Below are 24,483 nucleotides of genomic sequence, written 5' to 3'. Positions count from 1 at the left end.
TTCTTCTTGTTGTTCTTCCTCTGCACAGCTAAGCTGGAAGTGGCAATTGCAGCTCGCAATAGTGCGGAGTTATCTCAAAGAAAGGGGCCACGGTGTTTCTGTATCTCTATTATGTTGGTGCGGCTTCGGAACTTTTAAATATCTTGATATATCTCGAGAACTACGCATCTGATCAAAAAATATCATAGAACATAAAAAGTAGGAAACTTAATTCTCTACAAAAAAGGTCTCTTAACATTTTGCCATACCTCGCTTCGTTTCCGAGATATTTGCATATTTATCTCATGGGAAGGGGCCTGACGGACATATTTCGAGATATTTCTTCTTCTTCTTGTTCTTCTTCTGCACAGCTAAGCTGGAAGTGGCATTTGCAGCTCGCAATAGTGCAGAGTTATCCCAAAGAAAGGGGCCACGGTGTTTCTGTATCTCTATCATGTTGGTGCGGCTTCGGAACTTTTAAATATCTTGATATATCTCGAGAACTACGCATATGATCAAAAAATATCATAGAACATAAAAAGTAGGAAAGTTAATTCTCTACAAAAAAGGTTTCTTAACATTTTGCCATAGCTCGCTTCGTTTCCGAGATATTTGCAGATTTATCTCAAGGGAAGGGGCCTGACGGACATATTTCGAGATATTTCTTCTTCTTGTTGTTCTTCTTCTGCACAGCTAAGCTGGAAGTGGCATTTGCGGCTCGCACTAGTGCAGAGTTATCTCAACGAAAGGGGCCACGGTGTTTCTGTATCTCTATTATGTTGGTGCGGCTTCGGAACTTTTAAATATCTCGATATATCTCGAAAACTACGCTTCTGATCAAAAAATATCATAGAACATAAATTGTAGGAAGCATAATTGTCTACAAAAAAGGTCTCTCAACATTTTGCCATAGCTCGATTCGTTTCCGAGATATTTGCAGATATATCTCAAGGGAAGGGGCCTGACGGACATATTTCGAGATATTTCTTCTTCTTGTTGTTCTTCTTCTGCACAGCTAAGCTGGAAGTGGCATTTGCAGCTCGCAATAGTGCAGAGTTATCTCGAAGAAAGGGGCCACGGTGTTTCTGTATCTCTATTATGTTGGTGCGGCTTCGGAACTTTTAAATATCTTTATATATCTCGAGAACTACGCATCTGATCAAAAAATATCATAGCACATAAAAAGTAGGAAACTTAATTCTCTACAAAAAAGGTCTCTTAACATTTTGCCATAGCTCGCTTCGTTTCCGAGATATTTGCACATATATCTCAAGGGAAGGGGCCTGACGGACATATTTCGAGATATTTCTTCTTCTTGTTGTTCTTCTTCTGCACAGCTAAGCTGGAAGTGGCATTTGCGGCTCGCACTAGTGCAGAGTTATCTCAAAGAAAGGGGCCACGGTGTTTCTGTATCTCTATTATGTTGGTGCGGCTTCGGAACTTTTAAATATCTTGATATATCTCGAGAACTACGCATCTGATCAAAATATATCATAGAACATAAAAAGTAGGAAACTTAATTCTCTACAAAAAAGGTCTCTTAACATTTTGCCATAGCTCGCTTCGTTTCCGAGATATTTGCAGATTTATCTCAAGGGAAGGGGCCTGACGGACATATTTCGAGATATTTCTTCTTCTTGTTGTTCTTCTTCTGCACAGCTAAGCTGGAAGTGGCATTTGCGGCTCGCACTAGTGCAGAGTTATCTCAAAGAAAGGGGCCACCGTGTTTCTGTATCTCTATTATGTTGGTGCGTCTTCGGAACTTTTAAATATCTCGATATATCTCGAAAACTACGCTTCTGATCAAAAAATATCATAGAACATAAATTGTAGGAAACATAATTCTCTACAAAAAACGTCTCTTAACATTTTGCCATAGCTCGCTTCGTTTCCGAGATATTTGCAGATTCAGCTCAAAGGAACTGGCCTGACGGACATATTTCGAGATATTTCTTCTTCTTGTTGTTCTTCCTCTGCACAGCTAAGCTGGAAGTGGCAATTGCAGCTCGCAATAGTGCAGAGTTATCTCAAAGAAAGGGGCCACGGTGTTTCTGTATCTCTATTATGTTGGTGCGGCTTCGGAACTTTTAAATATCATGATATATCTCGAGAACTACGCATCTGATCAAAAAATATCATAGAACATAAAAAGTAGGAAACTTAATTCTCTACAAAAAAGGTCTCTTAACATTTTGCCATACCTCGCTTCGTTTCCGAGATATTTGCATATTTATCTCAAGGGAAGGGGCCTGACGGACATATTTCGAGATATTTCTTCTTCTTGTTGTTCTTCTTCTGCACAGCTAAACTGGAAGTGGCATTTCCAGCTCGCAATAGTGCAGAGTTATCTCAAAGAAAGGGGCCACGGTGTTTCTGTATCTCTATTATGTTGGTGCGGCTTCGGAACATTTAAATATCTCGATATATCTCGAAAACTACGCTTCTGATCAAAAAATATCATAGAACGTAAATTGTAGGAAACATTATTCTCTACAAAAAAGGTCTCTTAACATTTTGCCATAGCTCGCTTCGTTTCCGAGATATTTGCAGATTCATCTCAAGGGAAGGGGTCTGACGGACATATTTCGAGATATTTCTTCTTCTTGTTGTTCTTCTTCTGCACAGCTAAGCTGGAAGTGGCATTTGCAGCTCGCAATAGTGCAGAGTTATCCCAAAGAAAGGGGCCACGGTGTTTCTGTATCTCTATTATGTTGGTGCGGCTTCGGAACTTTTAAATATCTTGATATATCTCGAGAACTACGCATCTGATCAAAAAATATCATAGAACATAAAAAGTAGGAAACTTAATTCTCTACAAAAAAGGTCTCTTAACATTTTGCCATAGCTCGCTTCGTTTCCGAGATATTTGCAGATATATCTCAAGGGAAGGGGCCTGACGGACATATTTCGAGATATTTCTTCTTCTTGTTGTTCTTCTTCTGCACAGCTAAGCTGGAAGTGGCATTTACAGCTCGCAATAGTGCAGAGTTATCTCAAAGAAAGGGGCCACGGTGTTTCTGTATCTCTATTATGTTGGTGCGGCTTCGGAACTTTTAAATATCTTGATATATCTCGAGAACTACGCATCTGATCAAAAAATATCATAGAACATAAAAAGTAGGAAACCTAATTCTCTACAAAAAAGGTCTCTTAACATTTTGCCATAGCTCGCTTCGTTTCCGAGATATTTGCAGATTTATCTCAAGGGAAGGTGCCTGACGGACATATTTCGAGATATTTCTTCTTCTTGTTGTTCTTCTTCTGCACAGCTAAGCTGGAAGTGGCATTTGCGGCTCGCCTAGTGCAGAGTTATCTCAAGAAAGGGGCCACGGTGTTTCTGTATCCCTATTATGTTGGTGCGGCTTCGGAACTTTTAAATATCTCGATATATCTCGAAAACTACGCTTCTGATCAAAAAATATCATAGAACATAAATTGTAGGACACATAATTCTCTATAAAAAACGTCTCTTAACATTTTGCCATAGCTCGCTTCGTTTCCGAGATATTTGCAGATTCAGCTCAAAGGAACTGGCCTGACGGACATATTTCGAGATATTTCTTCTTCTTGTTGTTCTTCCTCTGCACAGCTAAGCTGGAAGTGGCATTTGCAGCTCGCAATAGTGCAGAGTTATCTCAAAGAGAGGGGCCACGGTGTTTCTGTATCTCTATTATGTTGGTGCGGCATCGGAACTTTTAAATATCTTGATATATCTCGACAACTACGCGTCTGATCAAAAAATATCATAGAACGTAAATTGTAGGAAACATTATTCTCTACAAAAAAGGTCTCTTAACATTTTGCCATAGCTCGCTTCGTTTCCGAGATATTTGCAGATTCATCTCAAGGGAAGGGGTCTGACGGACATATTTCGAGATATTTCTTCTTCTTGTTGTTCTTCTTCTGCACAGCTAAGCTCGAAGTGGCATTTGCAGCTCGCAATAGTGCAGAGTTATCTCGAAGAAAGAGGCCACGGTGTTTCTGTACCTCTATTATGTTGGTGCAGCTTCGGAACTTTTAAATATCTTGATATATCTCGAGAACTACGCATCTGATCAAAAAATATCATCGAACATAAAAAGTAGGAAACTTAATTCTCTACAAAAAAGGTCTCTTAACATTTTGCCATAGCTCGCTTCGTTTCCGAGATATTTGCATATTTATCTCAAGGGAAGGGGCCTGACGGACATATTTCGAGATATTTCTTCTTCTTGTTGTTCTTCTTCTGCACAGCTAAGCTGGAAGTGGCATTTGCGGCTCGCACTAGTGCAGAGTTATCTCAAAGAAAGGGGCCACGGTGTTTCTGTATCTCTATTATGTTGGTGCGGCTTCGGAACTTTTAAATATCTCGATATATCTCGAAAACTACGCTTCTGATCAAAAAATATCATAGAACATAAAAAGTAGGAAACTTAATTCTCTACAAAAAAGGTCTCTTAACATTTTGCCATAGCTCGCTTCGTTTCCGAGATATTTGCAGATTTATCTCAAGGGAAGGGGCCTAACGGACATATTTCGAGATATTTCTTCTTCTTGTTGTTCTTCTTCTGCACAGCTAAGCTGGAAGTGGCATTTGCGGCTCGCACTAGTGCAGAGTTATCTCAAAGAAAGAGGCCACGGTGTTTCTGTACCTCTATTATGTTGGTGCAGCTTCGGAACTTTTAAATATCTTGATATATCTCGAGAACTACGCATCTGATCAAAAAATATCATCGAACATAAAAAGTAGGAAACTTAATTCTCCACAAAAAAGGTCTCTTGACATTTTGCCATAGCTCGCTTTGTTTCCGAGATATTTGCATATTTATCTCAAGGGAAGGGGCCTGACGGACATATTTCGAGATATTTCTTCTTCTTGTTGTTCTTCTTCTGCACAGCTAAGCTGGAAGTGGCATTTGCGGCTCGCACTAGTGCAGAGTTATCTCAAAGAAAGGGGCCACGGTGTTTCTGTATCTCTATTATGTTGGTGCGGCTTCGGAACTTTTAAATATCTCGATATATCTCGAAAACTACGCTTCTGATCAAAAAATATCATACAACATAAATTATAGGAAACATAATTCTCTACAAAAAAGGTGTCTTAACATTTTGCCATAGCTCGCTTCGTTTCCGAGATATTTGCAGATATATCTCAATGGATGGGGCCTGACGGACATATTTCGAGATATTTCTTCTTCTTGTTGTTCTTCTTCTGCACAGCTAAGCTGGAAGTGGCATTTGCGGCTCGCACTAGTGCAGAGTTATCTCAAAGAAAGGGGCCACGGTGTTTCTGTATCTCTATTATGTTGGTGCGGCTTCGGAACTTTTAAATATCTCGATATATCTCGAAAACTACGCTTCTGATCAAAAAATATCATAGAACATAAAAAGTAGGAAACTTAATTCTCTACAAAAAAGGTCTCTTAAGATTTTGCCATAGCTCGCTTCGTTTCCGAGATATTTGCAGATTTATCTCAAGGGAAGGGGCCTAACGGACATATTTCGAGATATTTCTTCTTCTTGTTGCTCTTCTTCTGCACAGCTTAACTGGAAGTGGCATTTCCAGCTCGCAATAGTGCAGAGTTATCTCAAAGAAAGGGGCCACGGTGTTTCTGTATCTCTATTATGTTGGTGCGGCTTCGGAACTTTTAAATATCTTGATATATCTCGAGAACTACGCATCTGATCAAAAAATATCATAGAACATAAAAAGTAGGAAACTTAATTCTCTACAAAAAAGGTCTCTTAACATTTTGCCATAGCTCGCTTCGTTTCCGAGATATTTGCATATTTATCTCAAGGGAAGGGGCCTGACGGACATATTTCGAGATATTTCTTCTTCTTGTTGTTCTTCTTCTGCACAGCTAAGCTGGAAGTGGCATTTGCGGCTCGCACTAGTGCAGAGTTATCTCAAAGAAAGGGGCCACGTTGTTTCTGTATCTCTATTATGTTGGTGCGGCTTCGGAACTTTTAAATATCTCGATATATCTCGAAAACTACGCTTCTGATCAAAAAATATCATAGAACATAAAAAGTAGGAAACTTAATTCTCTACAAAAAAGGTCTCTTAACATTTTGCCATAGCTCGCTTCGTTTCCGAGATATTTGCAGATTTATCTCAAGGGAAGGGGCCTAACGGACATATTTCGAGATATTTCTTCTTCTTGTTGTTCTTCTTCTGCACAGCTAAACTGGAAGTGGCATTTCCAGCTCGCAATAGTGCAGAGTTATCTCAAAGAAAGGGGCCACGGTGTTTCTGTATCTCTATTATGTTGGTGCGGCTTCGGAACTTTTAAATATCTTGATATATCTCGAGAACTACGCATCTGATCAAAAAATATCATAGAACATAAAAAGTAGGAAACTTAATTCGCTACAAAAAAGGTGTCTTAACATTTTGCCATAGCTCGCTTCGTTTCCGAGATATTTGCAGATTTATCTCAAGGGAAGGGGCCTGACGGACATATTTCGAGATATTTCTTCTTCTTGTTGTTCTTCTTCTGCACAGCTAAGCTGGAAGTGGCATTTGCGGCTCGCACTAGTGCAGAGTTATCTCAAAGAAAGGGGCCACGGTGTTTCTGTATCTCTATTATGTTGGTGCGGCTTCGGAACTTTTAAATATCTTGATATATCTCGAGAACTACGCATCTGATCAAAAAACATTATAGAACATAAAAAGTAGGAAACTTAATTCTCTACAAAAAAGGTCTCTTCACATTTTGCCATAGCTCGCTTCGTTTCCGAGATATTTGCATATTTATCTCAAGGGAAGGGGCCTGACGGACATATTTCGAGATATTTCTTCTTCTTGTTGTTCTTCTTCTGCACAGCTGAGCTGGAAGTGGCATTTGCGGCTCGCACTAGTTCAGAGTTATCTCAAAGAAAGGGGCCACGGTGTTTCTGTATCTCTATTATGTTGGTGCGGCTTCGGAACTTTTAAATATCTCGATATATCTCGAAAACTACGCTTCTGATCAAAAAATATCATAGAACATAAAAAGTAGGAAACTTAATTCTCTACAAAAAAGGTCTCTTAACATTTTGCCATAGCTCGCTTCGTTTCCGAGATATTTGCAGATTAATCTCAAGGGAAGGGGCCTAACGGACATATTTCGAGATATTTCTTCTTCTTGTTGTCCTTCTTCTGCACAGCTAAACTGGAAGTGGCATTTCCAGCTCGCAATAGTGCAGAGTTATCTCAAAGAAAGGGGCCACGGTGTTTCTGTATCTCTATTATGTTGGTGCGGCTTCGGAACTTTTAAATATCTTGATATATCTCGAGAACTACGCATCTGATCAAAAAATATCATAGAACATAAAAAGTAGGAAACTTAATTCTCTACAAAAAAGGTCTCTTAACATTTTGCCATAGCTCGCTTCGTTTCCGAGATATTTGCAGATTTATCTCAAGGGAAGGGGCCTGACGGACATATTTCGAGATATTTCTTCTTCTTGTTGTTCTTCTTCTGCACAGCTAAGCTGGAAGTGGCATTTGCGGCTCGCACTAGTGCAGAGTTATCTCAAAGAAAGGGGCCACGGTGTTTCTGTATCTCTATTATGTTGGTGCGGCTTCGGAACTTTTAAATATCTTGATATATCTCGAGAACTACGCATCTGATCAAAAAATATCATAGAACATAAAAAGTAGGAAACTTAATTCTCTACAAAAAAGGTCTCTTAACATTTTGCCATAGCTCGCTTCGTTCCCGAGATATTTGCATATTTATCTCAAGGGAAGGGGCCTGACGGACATATTTCGAGATATTTCTTCTTCTTGTTGTTCTTCTTCTGCACAGCTAAGCTGGAAGTGGCATTTGCGGCTCGCACTAGTGCAGAGTTATCTCAAAGAAAGGGGCCACGGTGTTTCTGTATCTCTATTATGTTGGTGCGGCTTCGGAACTTTTAAATATCTCGATATATCTCGAAAACTACGCTTCTGATCAAAAAATATCATAGAACATAAATTGTAGGAAACATAATTCTCTACAAAAAAGGTCTCTTAACATTTTGCCATAGCTCGCTTCGTTTCCGAGATATTTGCAGATATATCTCAAGGGAAGGGGCCTGACGGACATATTTCGAGATATTTCTTCTTCTTGTTGTTCTTCCTCTGCACAGCTAAGCTGGAAGTGGCATTTGCAGCTCGCAATAGTGCAGAGTTATCTCAAAGAAAGGGGCCACGGTGTTTCTGTATCTCTATTATGTTGGTGCGGCTTCGGAACTTTTAAATATCTTGATATATCTCGAGAACTACGCATCTGATCAAAAAATATCATAGAACATAAAAGGTAGGAAACTTAATTCTCTACAAAAAAGGTCTCTTAACATTTTGCCATAGCTCGCTTCGTTTCCGAGATATTTGCATATTTATCTCAAGGGAAGGGGCCTGACGGACATATTTCGAGATATTTCTTCTTCTTGTTGTTCTTCTTCTGCACAGCTAAGCTGGAAGTGGCATTTGCGGCTCGCACTAGTGCAGAGTTATCTCAAAGAAAGGGGCCACGGTGTTTCTGTATCTATATTATGTTGGTGCGGCTTCGGAACTTTTAAATATCTCGATATATCTCGAAAACTACGCTTCTGATCAAAAAATATCATAGAACATAAAAAGTAGGAAACTTAATTCTCTACAAAAAAGGTCTCTTAACATTTTGCCATAGCTCGCTTCGTTTCCGAGATATTTGCAGATATATCTCAAGGGAAGGGGCCTGACGGACATATTTCGAGATATTTCTTCTTCTTGTTGTTCTTCCTCTGCACAGCTAAGCTGGAAGTGGCATTTGCAGCTCGCAATAGTGCAGAGTTATCTCAAAGAAAGGGGCCACGGTGTTTCTGTATCTCTATTATGTTGGTGCGGCTTCGGAACTTTTAAATATCTTGATATATCTCGAGAACTACGCATCTGATCAAAAAATATCATAGAACATAAAAGGTAGGAAACTTAATTCTCTACAAAAAAGGTCTCTTAACATTTTGCCATAGCTCGCTTCGTTTCCGAGATATTTGCATATTTATCTCAAGGGAAGGGGCCTGACGGACATATTTCGAGATATTTCTTCTTCTTGTTGTTCTTCTTCTGCACAGCTAAGCTGGAAGTGGCATTTGCGGCTCGCACTAGTGCAGAGTTATCTCAAAGAAAGGGGCCACGGTGTTTCTGTATCTATATTATGTTGGTGCGGCTTCGGAACTTTTAAATATCTCGATATATCTCGAAAACTACGCTTCTGATCAAAAAATATCATAGAACATAAAAAGTAGGAAACTTAATTCTCTACAAAAAAGGTCTCTTAACATTTTGCCATAGCTCGCTTCGTTTCCGAGATATTTGCAGATTTATCTCAAGGGAAGGGGCCTAACGGACATATTTCGAGATATTTCTTCTTCTTGTTGTTCTTCTTCTGCACAGCTAAACTGGAAGTGGCATTTCCAGCTCGCAATAGTGCAGAGTTATCTCAAAGAAAGGGGCCACGGTGTTTCTGTATCTCTATTATGTTGGTGCGGCTTCGGAACTTTTAAATATCTTGATATATCTCGAGAACTACGCATCTGATCAAAAAATATCATAGAACATAAAAAGTAGGAAACTTAATTCTCTACAAAAAAGGTCTCTTAACATTTTGCCATAGCTCGCTTCGTTTCCGAGATATTTGCATATTTATCTCAAGGGAAGGGGTCTGACGGACATATTTCGAGATATTTCTTCTTCTTGTTGTTCTTCTTCTGCACAGCTAAGCTGGAAGTGGCATTTGCGGCTCGCACTAGTGCAGAGTTATCTCAAAGAAAGGGGCCACGGTGTTTCTGTATCTCTATTATGTTGGTGCGGCTTCGGAACTTTTAAATATCTCGATATATTTCGAAAACTACGCTTCTGATCAAAAAATATCATAGAACATAAATTGTAGGAAACATAATTCTCTACAAAAAAGGTCTCTTAACATTTTGCCATAGCTCGCTTCGTTTCCGAGATATTTGCAGATTTATCTCAAGGATAGGGGCCTGACGGACATATTTCGAGATATTTCTTCTTTTTGTTGTTCTTGTTCTGCACAGCTAAGCTGGAAGTGGCATTTGCAGCGCGCAATAGTGCAGAGTTATCTCAAAGAAAGGGGCCACGGTGTTTCTGTATCTCTATTATGTTGGTGCGGCTTCGGAACTTTTAAATATCTTGATATATCTCGAGAACTACGCATCTGATCAAAGATATCATACAACATAAAAGGTAGGAAACTTAATTCTCTACAAAAAAGGTCTCTTAACATTTTGCCATAGCTCGCTTCGTTTCCGAGATATTTGCATATTTATCTCAAGGGAAGGGGCCTGACGGACATATTTCGAGATATTTCTTCTTCTTGTTGTTCTTCTTCTGCACAGCTAAGCTGGAAGTGGCATTTGCGGCTCGCACTAGTGCAGAGTTATCTCAAAGAAAGGGGCCACGGTGTTTCTGTATCTCTATTATGTTGGTGCGGCATCGGAACTTTTAAATATCTTGATATATCTCGAGAACTACGCATCTGATCAAAAAATATCATAGAACGTAAATTGTAGGAAACAGTATTCTCTACAAAAAAGGTCTCTTAACATTTTGCCATAGCTCGCTTCGTTTCCGAGATATTTGCAGATTCATCTCAAGGGAAGGGGTCTGACGGACATATTTCGAGATATTTCTTCTTCTTGTTGTTCTTCTTCTGCACAGCTAAGCTGGAAGTGGCATTTGCAGCTCGCAATAGTGCAGAGTTATCTCAAAGAAAGGGGCCACGGTGTTTCTGTATCTCTATTATGTTGGTGCGGCATCGGAACTTTTAAATATCTTGATATATCTCGAGAACTACGCGTCTGATCAAAAAATATCATAGAACATAAAAAGTAGGAAACTTAATTCTCTACAACAACGGTCTCTTAACATTTTGCCATAGCTCGCTTCGTTTCCGAGATATTTGCATATATATCTCAAGGGAAGGGGCCTGACGGACATATTTCGAGATATTTCTTCTTCTTGTTGTTCTTCTTCTGCACAGCTAAGCTCGAAGTGGCATTTGCAGCTCGCAATAGTGCAGAGTTATCTCAAAGAAAGAGGCCACGGTGTTTCTGTACCTCTATTATGTTGGTGCAGCTTCGGAACTTTTAAATATCTTGATATATCTCGAGAACTACGCATCTGATCAAAAAATATCATCGAACATAAAAAGTAGGAAACTTAATTCTCTACAAAAAAGGTCTCTTAACATTTTGCCATAGCTCGCTTCGTTTCCGAGATATTTGCAGATTTATCTCAAGGGAAGTGGCCTGACGGACATATTTCGAGATATTTCTTCTTCTTGTTGTTCTTCTTCTGCACAGCTAAGCTGGAAGTGGCATTAGCCGCTCGCACTAGTGCAGAGTTATCTCGAAGAAAGGGGCCACGGTGTTTCTGTATCTCTATTATGTTGGTGCGGCATCGGAACTTTTAAATATCTTGATATATCTCGAGAACTACGCATCTGATCAAAAAATATCATAGAACATAAAAAGTAGAAAACTTAATTCTCTACAAAAAAGGTCTCTTAACATTTTGCCATAGCTCGCTTCGTTTCCGAGATATTTGCATATTTATCTCAAGGGAAGGGGCCTGACGGACATATTTCGAGATATTTCTCCTTCTTTTTGTTCTTCTTCTGCACAGCTAAGCTGGAAGTGGCATTTGCGGCTCGCACTAGTGCAGAGTTATCTCAAAGAAAGGGGCCACGGTGTTTCTGTATCTCTATTATGTTGGTGCGGCTTCGGAACTTTTAAATATCTTGATATATCTCGAGAACTACGCTTCTGATCAAAAAATATCATAGAACGTAAATTGTAGGAAACATTATTCTCTACAAAAAAGGTCTCTTAACATTTTGCCATAGCTCGCTTCGTTTCCGAGATATTTGCATATTTATCTCAAGGGAAGGGGCCTGACGGACATATTTCGAGATATTTCTTCTTCTTGTTGTTCTTCTTCTGCACAGCTAAGCTGGAAGTGGCATTTGCGGCTCGCACTAGTGCAGAGTTATCTCAAAGAAAGGGGCCACGGTGTTTCTGTATCTATATTATGTTGGTGCAGCTTCGGAACTTTTAAATATCTCGATATATCTCGAAAACTACGCTTCTGATCAAAAAATATCATAGAACATAAAAAGTAGGAAACTTAATTCTCTACAAAAAAGGTCTCTTAACATTTTGCCATAGCTCGCTTCGTTTCCGAGATATTTGCAGATTTATCTCAAGGGAAGTGGCCTCACGGACATATTTCGAGATATTTCTTCTTCTTGTTGTTCTTCTTCTGCACAGCTAAGCTGGCAGTGGCATTAGCCGCTCGCACTAGTGCAGAGTTATCTCGAAGAAAGGGGCCACGGTGTTTCTGTATCTCTATTATGTTGGTGCGGCATCGGAACTTTTAAATATCTTGATATATCTCGAGAACTACGCATCTGATCAAAAAATATCATAGAACATAAAAGGTAGGAAACTTAATTCTCTACAAAAAAGGTCTCTTAACATTTTGACATAGCTCGCTTCGTTTCCGAGATATTTGCATATTTATCTCAAGGGAAGGGGCCTGACGGACATATTTCGAGATATTTCTTCTTCTTGTTGTTCTTCTTCTGCACAGCTAAGCTGGAAGTGGCATTTGCGGCTCGCACTAGTGCAGAGTTATCTCAAAGAAAGGGGCCACGGTGTTTCTGTATCTATATTATGTTGGTGCGGCTTCGGAACTTTTAAATATCTCGATATATCTCGAAAACTACGCTTCTGATCAAAAAATATCATAGAACATAAAAAGTAGGAAACTTAATTCTCTACAAAAAAGGTCTCTTAACATTTTGCCATAGCTCGCTTCGTTTCCGAGATATTTGCAGATTTATCTCAAGGGAAGGGGCCTAACGGACATATTTCGAGATATTTCTTCTTCTTGTTGTTCTTCTTCTGCACAGCTAAACTGGAAGTGGCATTTCCAGCTCGCAATAGTGCAGAGTTATCTCAAAGAAAGGGGCCACGGTGTTTCTGTATCTCTATTATGTTGGTGCGGCTTCGGAACTTTTAAATATCTTGATATATCTCGAGAACTACGCATCTGATCAAAAAATATCATAGAACATAAAAAGTAGGAAACTTAATTCTCTACAAAAAAGGTCTCTTAACATTTTGCCATAGCTCGCTTCGTTTCCGAGATATTTGCATATTTATCTCAAGGGAAGGGGTCTGACGGACATATTTCGAGATATTTCTTCTTCTTGTTGTTCTTCTTCTGCACAGCTAAGCTGGAAGTGGCATTTGCGGCTCGCACTAGTGCAGAGTTATCTCAAAGAAAGGGGCCACGGTGTTTCTGTATCTCTATTATGTTGGTGCGGCTTCGGAACTTTTAAATATCTCGATATATTTCGAAAACTACGCTTCTGATCAAAAAATATCATAGAACATAAATTGTAGGAAACATAATTCTCTACAAAAAAGGTCTCTTAACATTTTGCCATAGCTCGCTTCGTTTCCGAGATATTTGCAGATTTATCTCAAGGGAAGGGGCCTGACGGACATATTTCGAGATATTTCTTCTTTTTGTTGTTCTTGTTCTGCACAGCTAAGCTGGAAGTGGCATTTGCAGCGCGCAATAGTGCAGAGTTATCTCAAAGAAAGGGGCCACGGTGTTTCTGTATCTCTATTATGTTGGTGCGGCTTCGGAACTTTTAAATATCTTGATATATCTCGAGAACTACGCATCTGATCAAAGATATCATACAACATAAAAGGTAGGAAACTTAATTCTCTACAAAAAAGGTCTCTTAATATTTTGCCATAGCTCGCTTCGTTTCCGAGATATTTGCATATTTATCTCAAGGGAAGGGGCCTGACGGACATATTTCGAGATATTTCTTCTTCTTGTTGTTCTTCTTCTGCACAGCTAAGCTGGAAGTGGCATTTGCGGCTCGGACTAGTGCAGAGTTATCTCAAAGAAAGGGGCCACGGTGTTTCTGTATCTCTATTATGTTGGTGCGGCATCGGAACTTTTAAATATCTTGATATATCTCGAGAACTACGCATCTGATCAAAAAATATCATAGAACATAAAAAGTAGGAAACTTAATTCTCTACAAAAAAGGTCTCTTAACATTTTGCCATAGCTCGCTTCGTTTCCGAGATATTTGCATATTTATCTCAAGGGAAGGGGCCTGACGGACATATTTCGAGATATTTCTCCTTCTTTTTGTTCTTCTTCTGCACAGCTAAGCTGCAAGTGGCATTTGCGGCTCGCACTAGTGCAGAGTTATCTCAAAGAAAGGGGCCACGGTGTTTCTGTATCTCTATTATGTTGGTGCGGCTTCGGAACTTTTAAATATCTTGATATATCTCGAGAACTACGCTTCTGATCAAAAAATATCATAGAACGTAAATTGTAGGAAACATTATTCTCTACAAAAAAGGTCTCTTAACATTTTGCCATAGCTCGCTTCGTTTCCGAGATATTTGCAGATTCATCTCAAGGGAAGGGGTCTGACGGACATATTTCGAGATATTTCTTCTTCTTGTTGTTCTTCTTCTGCACAGCTAAGCTGGAAGTGGCATTTGCAGCTCGCAATAGTGCAGAGTTATCTCAAAGAAAGGGGCCACGGTGTTTCTGTATCTCTATTATGTTGGTGCGGCATCGGAACTTTTAAATATCTTGATATATCTCGAGAACTACGCGTCTGATCAAAAAATATCATAGAACATAAAAAGTAGGAAACTTAATTCTCTACAACAACGGTCTCTTAACATTTTGCCATAGCTCGCTTCGTTTCCGAGATATTTGCATATATATCTCAAGGGAAGGGGCCTGACGGACATATTTCGAGATATTTCTTCTTCTTGTTGTTCTTCTTCTGCACAGCTAAGCTCGAAGTGGCATTTGCAGCTCGCAATAGTGCAGAGTTATCTCAAAGAAAGAGGCCACGGTGTTTCTGTACCTCTATTATGTTGGTGCAGCTTCGGAACTTTTAAATATCTTGATATATCTCGAGAACTACGCATCTGATCAAAAAATATCATCGAACATAAAAAGTAGGAAACTTAATTCTCTACAAAAAAGGTCTCTTAACATTTTGCCATAGCTCGCTTCGTTTCCGAGATATTTGCATATTTATCTCAAGGGAAGGGGCCTGACGGACATATTTCGAGATATTTCTTCTTCTTTTTGTTCTTCTTCTGCACAGCTAAGCTGGAAGTGGCATTTGCGGCTCGCACTAGTGCAGAGTTATCTCAAAGAAAGGGGCCACGGTGTTTCTGTATCTCTATTATGTTGGTGCGGCTTCGGAACTTTTAAATATCTTGATATATCTCGAAAACTACGCTTCTGATCAAAAAATATCATACAACATAAATTATAGGAAACATAATTCTCTACAAAAAAGGTGTCTTAACATTTTGCCATAGCTCGCTTCGTTTCCGAGATATTTGCAGATATATCTCAATGGAAGGGGCCTGACGGACATATTTCGAGATATTTCTTCTTCTTGTTGTTCTTCTTCTGCACAGCTAAGCTGGAAGTGGCATTTGCGGCTCGCACTAGTGCAGAGTTATCTCAAAGAAAGGGGCCACGGTGTTTCTGTATCTCTATTATGTTGGTGCGGCTTCGGAACTTTTAAATATCTCGATATATCTCGAAAACTACGCTTCTGATCAAAAAATATCATAGAACATAAAAAGTAGGAAACTTAATTCTCTACAAAAAAGGTCTCTTAAGATTTTGCCATAGCTCGCTTCGTTTCCGAGATATTTGCAGATTTATCTCAAGGGAAGGGGCCTAACGGACATATTTCGAGATATTTCTTCTTCTTGTTGCTCTTCTTCTGCACAGCTAAACTGGAAGTGGCATTTCCAGCTCGCAATAGTGCAGAGTTATCTCAAAGAAAGGGGCCACGGTGTTTCTGTATCTCTATTATGTTGGTGCAGCTTCGGAACTTTTAAATATCTTGATATATCTCGAGAACTACGCATCTGATCAAAAAATATCATAGAACATAAAAAGTAGGAAACTTAATTCTCTACAAAAAAGGTCTCTTAACATTTTGCCATAGCTCGCTTCGTTTCCGAGATATTTGCATATTTATCTCAAGGGAAGGGGCCTGACGGACATATTTCGAGATATTTCTTCTTCTTGTTGTTCTTCTTCTGCACAGCTAAGCTGGAAGTGGCATTTGCGGCTCGCACTAGTGCAGAGTTATCTCAAAGAAAGGGGCCACGTTGTTTCTGTATCTCTATTATGTTGGTGCGGCTTCGGAACTTTTAAATATCTCGATATATCTCGAAAACTACGCTTCTGATCAAAAAATATCATAGAACATAAAAAGTAGGAAACTTAATTCTCTACAAAAAAGGTGTCTTAACATTTTGCCATAGCTCGCTTCGTTTCCGAGATATTTGCAGATTTATCTCAAGGGAAGGGGCCTAACGGACATATTTCGAGATATTTCTTCTTCTTGTTGTTCTTCTTCTGCACAGCTAAACTGGAAGTGGCATTTCCAGCTCGCAATAGTGCAGAGTTATCTCAAAGAAAGGGGCCACGGTGTTTCTGTATCTCTATTATGTTGGTGCGGCTTCGGAACTTTTAAATATCTTGATATATCTCGAGAATACGCATCTGATCAAAAAATATCATAGAACATAAAAAGTAGGAAACTTAATTCGCTACAAAAAAGGTGTCTTAACATTTTGCCATAGCTCGCTTCGTTTCCGAGATATTTGCAGATTTATCTCAAGGGAAGGGGCCTGACGGACATATTTCGAGATATTTCTTCTTCTTGTTGTTCTTCTTCTGCACAGCTAAGCTGGAAGTGGCATTTGCGGCTCGCACTAGTGCAGAGTTATCTCAAAGAAAGGGGCCACGGTGTTTCTGTATCTCTATTATGTTGGTGCGGCTTTGGAACTTTTAAATATCTTGATATATCTCGAGAACTACGCATCTGATCAAAAAATATCATAGAACATAAAAAGTAGGAAACTTAATTCTCTACAAAAAAGGTCTCTTCTCATTTTGCCATAGCTCGCTTCGTTTCCGAGATATTTGCATATTTATCTCAAGGGAAGGGGCCTGACGGACATATTTCGAGATATTTCTTCTTCTTGTTGTTCTTCTTCTGCACAGCTGAGCTGGAAGTGGCATTTGCGGCTCGCACTAGTTCAGAGTTATCTCAAAGAAAGGGGCCACGGTGTTTCTGTATCTCTATTATGTTGGTGCGGCTTCGGAACTTTTAAATATCTCGATATATCTCGAAAACTACGCTTCTGATCAAAAAATATCATAGAACATAAAAAGTAGGAAACTTAATTCTCTACAAAAAAGGTCTCTTAACATTTTGCCATAGCTCGCTTCGTTTCCGAGATATTTGCAGATTAATCTCAAGGGAAGGGGCCTAACGGACATATTTCGAGATATTTCTTCTTCTTGTTGTCCTTCTTCTGCACAGCTAAACTGGAAGTTGCATTTCCAGCTCGCAATAGTGCAGAGTTATCTCAAAGAAAGGGGCCACGGTGTTTCTGTATCTCTATTATGTTGGTGCGGCTTCGGAACTTTTAAATATCTTGATATATCTCGAGAACTACGCATCTGATCAAAAAATATCATAGAACATAAAAAGTAGGAAACTTAATTCTCTACAAAAAAGGTCTCTTAACATTTTGCCATAGCTCGCTTCGTTTCCGAGATATTTGCAGATTTATCTCAAGGGAAGGGGCCTGACGGACATATTTCGAGATATTTCTTCTTCTTGTTGTTCTTCTTCTGCACAGCTAAGCTGGAAGTGGCATTTGCGGCTCGCACTAGTGCAGAGTTATCTCAAAGAAAGGGGCCACGGTGTTTCTGTATCTCTATTATGTTGGTACGGCTTCGGAACTTTTAAATATCTTGATATATCTCGAGAACTACGCATCTGATCAAAAAATATCATAGAACATAAAAAGTAGGAAACTTAATTCTCTACAAAAAAGGTCTCTTAACATTTTGCCATAGCTCGCTTCGTTCCCGAGATATTTGCATATTTATCTCAAGGGAAGGGGCCTGACGGACATATTTCGAGATATTTCTTCTTCTTGTTGTTCTTCTTCTGCACAGCTAAGCTGGAAGTGGCATTTGCGGCTCGCACTAGTGCAGAGTTATCTCAAAGAAAGGGGCCACGGTGTTTCTGTATCTCTATTATGTTGGTGCGGCTTCGGAACTTTTAAATATCTCGATATATCTCGAAAACTACGCTTCTGATCAAAAAATATCATAGAACATAAATTGTAGGAAACATAATTCTCTACAAAAAAGGTCTCTTAACATTTTGCCATAGCTCGCTTCGTTTCCGAGATATTTGCATATTTATCTCAAGGGAAGGGGCCTGACGGACATATTTCGAGATATTTCTTCTTCTTGTTGTTCTTCTTCTGCACAGCTAAGCTGGAAGTGGCATTTGCGGCTCGCACTAGTGCAGAGTTATCTCAAAGAAAGGGGCCACGTTGTTTCTGTATCTCTATTATGTTGGTGCGGCTTCGGAACTTTTAAATATCTCGATATATCTCGAAAACTACGCTTCTGATCAAAAAATATCATAGAACATAAATTGTAGGAAACATAATTCTCTACAAAAAAGGTCTCTTAACATTTTGCCATAGCTCGCTTCGTTTCCGAGATATTTGCATATTTATCTCAAGGGAAGGGGCCTGACGGACATATTTCGAGATATTTCTTCTTCTTGTTGTTCTTCTTCTGCACAGCTAAGCTGGAAGTGGCATTTGCGGCTCGCACTAGTGCAGAGTTATCTCAAAGAAAGGGGCCACGTTGTTTCTGTATCTCTATTATGTTGGTGCGGCTTCGGAACTTTTAAATATCTCGATATATCTCGAAAACTACGCTTCTGATCAAAAAATATCATAGAACATAAATTGTAGGAAACATAATTCTCTACAAAAAAGGTCTCTTAACATTTTGCCATAGCTCGCTTCGTTTCCGAGATATTTGCATATTTATCTCAAGGGAAGGGGCCTGACGGACATATTTCGAGATATTTCTTCTTCTTGTTGTTCTTCTTCTGCACAGCTAAGCTGGAAGTGGCATTTGCGGCTCGCACTAGTGCAGAGTTATCTCAAAGAAAGGGGCCACGTTGTTTCTGTATCACTATTATGTTGGTGCGGCTTCGGAACTTTTAAATATCTCGATATATCTCGAAAACTACGCTTCTGATCAAAAAATATCATAGAACATAAAAAGTAGGAAACTTAATTCTCTACAAAAAAGGTCTCTTAACATTTTGCCATAGCTCGCTTCGTTTCCGAGATATTTGCAGATTTATCTCAAGGGAAGGGGCCTAACGGACATATTTCGAGATATTTCTTCTTCTTGTTGCTCTTCTTCTGCACAGCTAAACTGGAAGTGGCATTTCCAGCTCGCAATAGTGCAGAGTTATCTCAAAGAAAGGGGCCACGGTGTTTCTGTATCTCTATTATGTTGGTGCAGCTTCGGAACTTTTAAATATCTTGATATATCTCGAGAACTACGCATCTGATCAAAAAATATCATAGAACATAAAAAGTAGGAAACTTAATTCTCTACAAAAAAGGTCTCTTAACATTTTGCCATAGCTCGCTTCGTTTCCGAGATATTTGCATATTTATCTCAAGGGAAGGGGCCTGACGGACATATTTCGAGATATTTCTTCTTCTTGTTGTTCTTCTTCTGCACAGCTAAGCTGGAAGTGGCATTTGCGGCTCGCACTAGTGCAGAGTTATCTCAAAGAAAGGGGCCACGTTGTTTCTGTATCTCTATTATGTTGGTGCGGATTCGGAACTTTTAAATATCTCGATATATCTCGAAAACTACGCTTCTGATCAAAAAATATCATAGAACATAAAAAGTAGGAAACTTAATTCTCTACAAAAAAGGTCTCTTAACATTTTGCCATAGCTCGCTTCGTTTCCGAGATATTTGCAGATTTATCTCAAGGGAAGGGGCCTAACGGACATATTTCGAGATATTTCTTCTTCTTGTTGTTCTTCTTCTGCACAGCTAAACTGGAAGTGGCATTTCCAGCTCGCAATAGTGCAGAGTTATCTCAAAGAAAGGGGCCACGGTGTTTCTGTATCTCTATTATGTTAGTGCGGCTTCGGAACTTTTAAATATCTTGATATATCTCGAGAACTACGCATCTGATCAAAAAATATCATAGAACATAAAAAGTAGGAAACTTAATTCGCTACAAAAAAGGTGTCTTAACATTTTGCCATAGCTCGCTTCGTTTCCGAGATATTTGCAGATTTATCTCAAGGGAAGGGGCCTGACGGACATATTTCGAGATATTTCTTCTTCTTGTTGTTCTTCTTCTGCACAGCTAAGCTGGAAGTGGCATTTGCGGCTCGCACTAGTGCAGAGTTATCTCAAAGAAAGGGGCCACGGTGTTTCTGTATCTCTATTATGTTGGTGCGGCTTTGGAACTTTTAAATATCTTGATATATCTCGAGAACTACGCATCTGATCAAAAAATATCATAGAACATAAAAAGTAGGAAACTTAATTCTCTACAAAAAAGGTCTCTTCTCATTTTGCCATAGCTCGCTTCGTTTCCGAGATATTTGCATATTTATCTCAAGGGAAGGGGCCTGACGGACATATTTCGAGATATTTCTTCTTCTGGTTGTTCTTCTTCTGCACAGCTGAGCTGGAAGTGGCATTTGCGGCTCGCACTAGTTCAGAGTTATCTCAAAGAAAGGGGCCACGGTGTTTCTGTATCTCTATTATGTTGGTGCGGCTTCGGAACTTTTAAATATCTCGATATATCTCGAAAACTACGCTTCTGATCAAAAAATATCATAGAACATAAAAAGTAGGAAACTTAATTCTCTACAAAAAAGGTCTCTTAACATTTTGCCATAGCTCGCTTCGTTTCCGAGATATTTGCAGATTAATCTCAAGGGAAGGGGCCTAACGGACATATTTCGAGATATTTCTTCTTCTTGTTGTCCTTCTTCTGCACAGCTAAACTGGAAGTTGCATTTCCAGCTCGCAATAGTGCAGAGTTATCTCAAAGAAAGGGGCCACGGTGTTTCTGTATCTCTACTATGTTGGTGCGGCTTCGGAACTTTTAAATATCTTGATATATCTCGAGAACTACGCATCTGATCAAAAAATATCATAGAACATAAAAAGTAGGAAACTTAATTCTCTACAAAAAAGGTCTCTTAACATTTTGCCATAGCTCGCTTCGTTTCCGAGATATTTGCAGATTTATCTCAAGGGAAGGGGCCTGACGGACATATTTCGAGATATTTCTTCTTCTTGTTGTTCTTCTTCTGCACAGCTAAGCTGGAAGTGGCATTTGCGGCTCGCACTAGTGCAGAGTTATCTCAAAGAAAGGGGCCACGTTGTTTCTGTATCACTATTATGTTGGTGCGGCTTCGGAACTTTTAAATATCTCGATATATCTCGAAAACTACGCTTCTGATCAAAAAATATCATAGAACATAAAAAGTAGGAAACTTAATTCTCTACAAAAAAGGTCTCTTAACATTTTGCCATAGCTCGCTTCGTTTCCGAGATATTTGCAGATTTATCTCAAGGGAAGGGGCCTAACGGACATATTTCGAGATATTTCTTCTTCTTGTTGCTCTTCTTCTGCACAGCTAAACTGGAAGTGGCATTTCCAGCTCGCAATAGTGCAGAGTTATCTCAAAGAAAGGGGCCACGGTGTTTCTGTATCTCTATTATGTTGGTGCAGCTTCGGAACTTTTAAATATCTTGATATATCTCGAGAACTACGCATCTGATCAAAAAATATCATAGAACATAAAAAGTAGGAAACTTAATTCTCTACAAAAAAGGTCTCTTAACATTTTGCCATAGCTCGCTTCGTTTCCGAGATATTTGCATATTTATCTCAAGGGAAGGGGCCTGACGGACATATTTCGAGATATTTCTTCTTCTTGTTGTTCTTCTTCTGCACAGCTAAGCTGGAAGTGGCATTTGCGGCTCGCACTAGTGCAGAGTTATCTCAAAGAAAGGGGCCACGTTGTTTCTGTATCTCTATTATGTTGGTGCGGATTCGGAACTTTTAAATATCTCGATATATCTCGAAAACTACGCTTCTGATCAAAAAATATCATAGAACATAAAAAGTAGGAAACTTAATTCTCTACAAAAAAGGTCTCTTAACATTTTGCCATAGCTCGCTTCGTTTCCGAGATATTTGCAGATTTATCTCAAGGGAAGGGGCCTAACGGACATATTTCGAGATATTTCTTCTTCTTGTTGTTCTTCTTCTGCACAGCTAAACTGGAAGTGGCATTTCCAGCTCGCAATAGTGCAGAGTTATCTCAAAGAAAGGGGCCACGGTGTTTCTGTATCTCTATTATGTTAGTGCGGCTTCGGAACTTTTAAATATCTCGATATATCTCGAAAACTACGCTTCTGATCAAAAAATATCATAGAACATAAAAAGTAGGAAACTTAATTCTCTACAAAAAAGGTCTCTTAACATTTTGCCATAGCTCGCTTCGTTTCCGAGATATTTGCAGATTTATCTCAAGGGAAGGGGCCTAACGGACATATTTCGAGATATTTCTTCTTCTTGTTGCTCTTCTTCTGCACAGCTAAACTGGAAGTGGCATTTCCAGCTCGCAATAGTGCAGAGTTATCTCAAAGAAAGGGGCCACGGTGTTTCTGTATCTCTATTATGTTGGTGCAGCTTCGGAACTTTTAAATATCTTGATATATCTCGAGAACTACGCATCTGATCAAAAAATATCATAGAACATAAAAAGTAGGAAACTTAATTCTCTACAAAAAAGGTCTCTTAACATTTTGCCATAGCTCGCTTCGTTTCCGAGATATTTGCATATTTATCTCAAGGGAAGGGGCCTGACGGACATATTTCGAGATATTTCTTCTTCTTGTTGTTCTTCTTCTGCACAGCTAAGCTGGAAGTGGCATTTGCGGCTCGCACTAGTGCAGAGTTATCTCAAAGAAAGGGGCCACGTTGTTTCTGTATCTCTATTATGTTGGTGCGGATTCGGAACTTTTAAATATCTCGATATATCTCGAAAACTACGCTTCTGATCAAAAAATATCATAGAACATAAAAAGTAGGAAACTTAATTCTCTACAAAAAAGGTCTCTTAACATTTTGCCATAGCTCGCTTCGTTTCCGAGATATTTGCAGATTTATCTCAAGGGAAGGGGCCTAACGGACATATTTCGAGATATTTCTTCTTCTTGTTGTTCTTCTTCTGCACAGCTAAACTGGAAGTGGCATTTCCAGCTCGCAATAGTGCAGAGTTATCTCAAAGAAAGGGGCCACGGTGTTTCTGTATCTCTATTATGTTAGTGCGGCTTCGGAACTTTTAAATATCTCGATATATCTCGAAAACTACGCTTCTGATCAAAAAATATCATAGAACATAAAAAGTAGGAAACTTAATTCTCTACAAAAAAGGTCTCTTAACATTTTGCCATAGCTCGCTTCGTTTCCGAGATATTTGCAGATTAATCTCAAGGGAAGGGGCCTAACGGACATATTTCGAGATATTTCTTCTTCTTGTTGTCCTTCTTCTGCACAGCTAAACTGGAAGTTGCATTTCCAGCTCGCAATAGTGCAGAGTTATCTCAAAGAAAGGGGCCACGGTGTTTCTGTATCTCTATTATGTTGGTGCGGCTTCGGAACTTTTAAATATCTTGATATATCTCGAGAACTACGCATCTGATCAAAAAATATCATAGAACATAAAAAGTAGGAAACTTAATTCTCTACAAAAAAGGTCTCTTAACATTTTGCCATAGCTCGCTTCGTTTCCGAGATATTTGCAGATTTATCTCAAGGGAAGGGGCCTGACGGACATATTTCGAGATATTTCTTCTTCTTGTTGTTCTTCTTCTGCACAGCTAAGCTGGAAGTGGCATTTGCGGCTCGCACTAGTGCAGAGTTATCTCAAAGAAAGGGGCCACGGTGTTTCTGTATCTCTATTATGTTGGTGCGGCTTCGGAACTTTTAAATATCTTGATATATCTCGAGAACTACGCATCTGATCAAAAAATATCATAGAACATAAAAAGTAGGAAACTTAATTCTCTACAAAAAAGGTCTCTTAACATTTTGCCATAGCTCGCTTCGTTCCCGAGATATTTGCATATTTATCTCAAGGGAAGGGGCCTGACGGACATATTTCGAGATATTTCTTCTTCTTGTTGTTCTTCTTCTGCACAGCTAAGCTGGAAGTGGCATTTGCGGCTCGCACTAGTGCAGAGTTATCTCAAAGAAAGGGGCCACGGTGTTTCTGTATCTCTATTATGTTGGTGCGGCTTCGGAACTTTTAAATATCTCGATATATCTCGAAAACTACGCTTCTGATCAAAAAATATCATAGAACATAAATTGTAGGAAACATAATTCTCTACAAAAAAGGTCTCTTAACATTTTGCCATAGCTCGCTTCGTTTCCGAGATATTTGCATATTTATCTCAAGGGAAGGGGCCTGACGGACATATTTCGAGATATTTCTTCTTCTTGTTGTTCT

Source organism: Osmia lignaria, chromosome 8 (assembly GCF_051020975.1).
Source record: "Osmia lignaria lignaria isolate PbOS001 chromosome 8, iyOsmLign1, whole genome shotgun sequence".
NCBI classification, from domain to species: domain Eukaryota; kingdom Metazoa; phylum Arthropoda; class Insecta; order Hymenoptera; family Megachilidae; genus Osmia; species Osmia lignaria.
Note: the sequence above shows the minus strand (reverse complement) of the source record.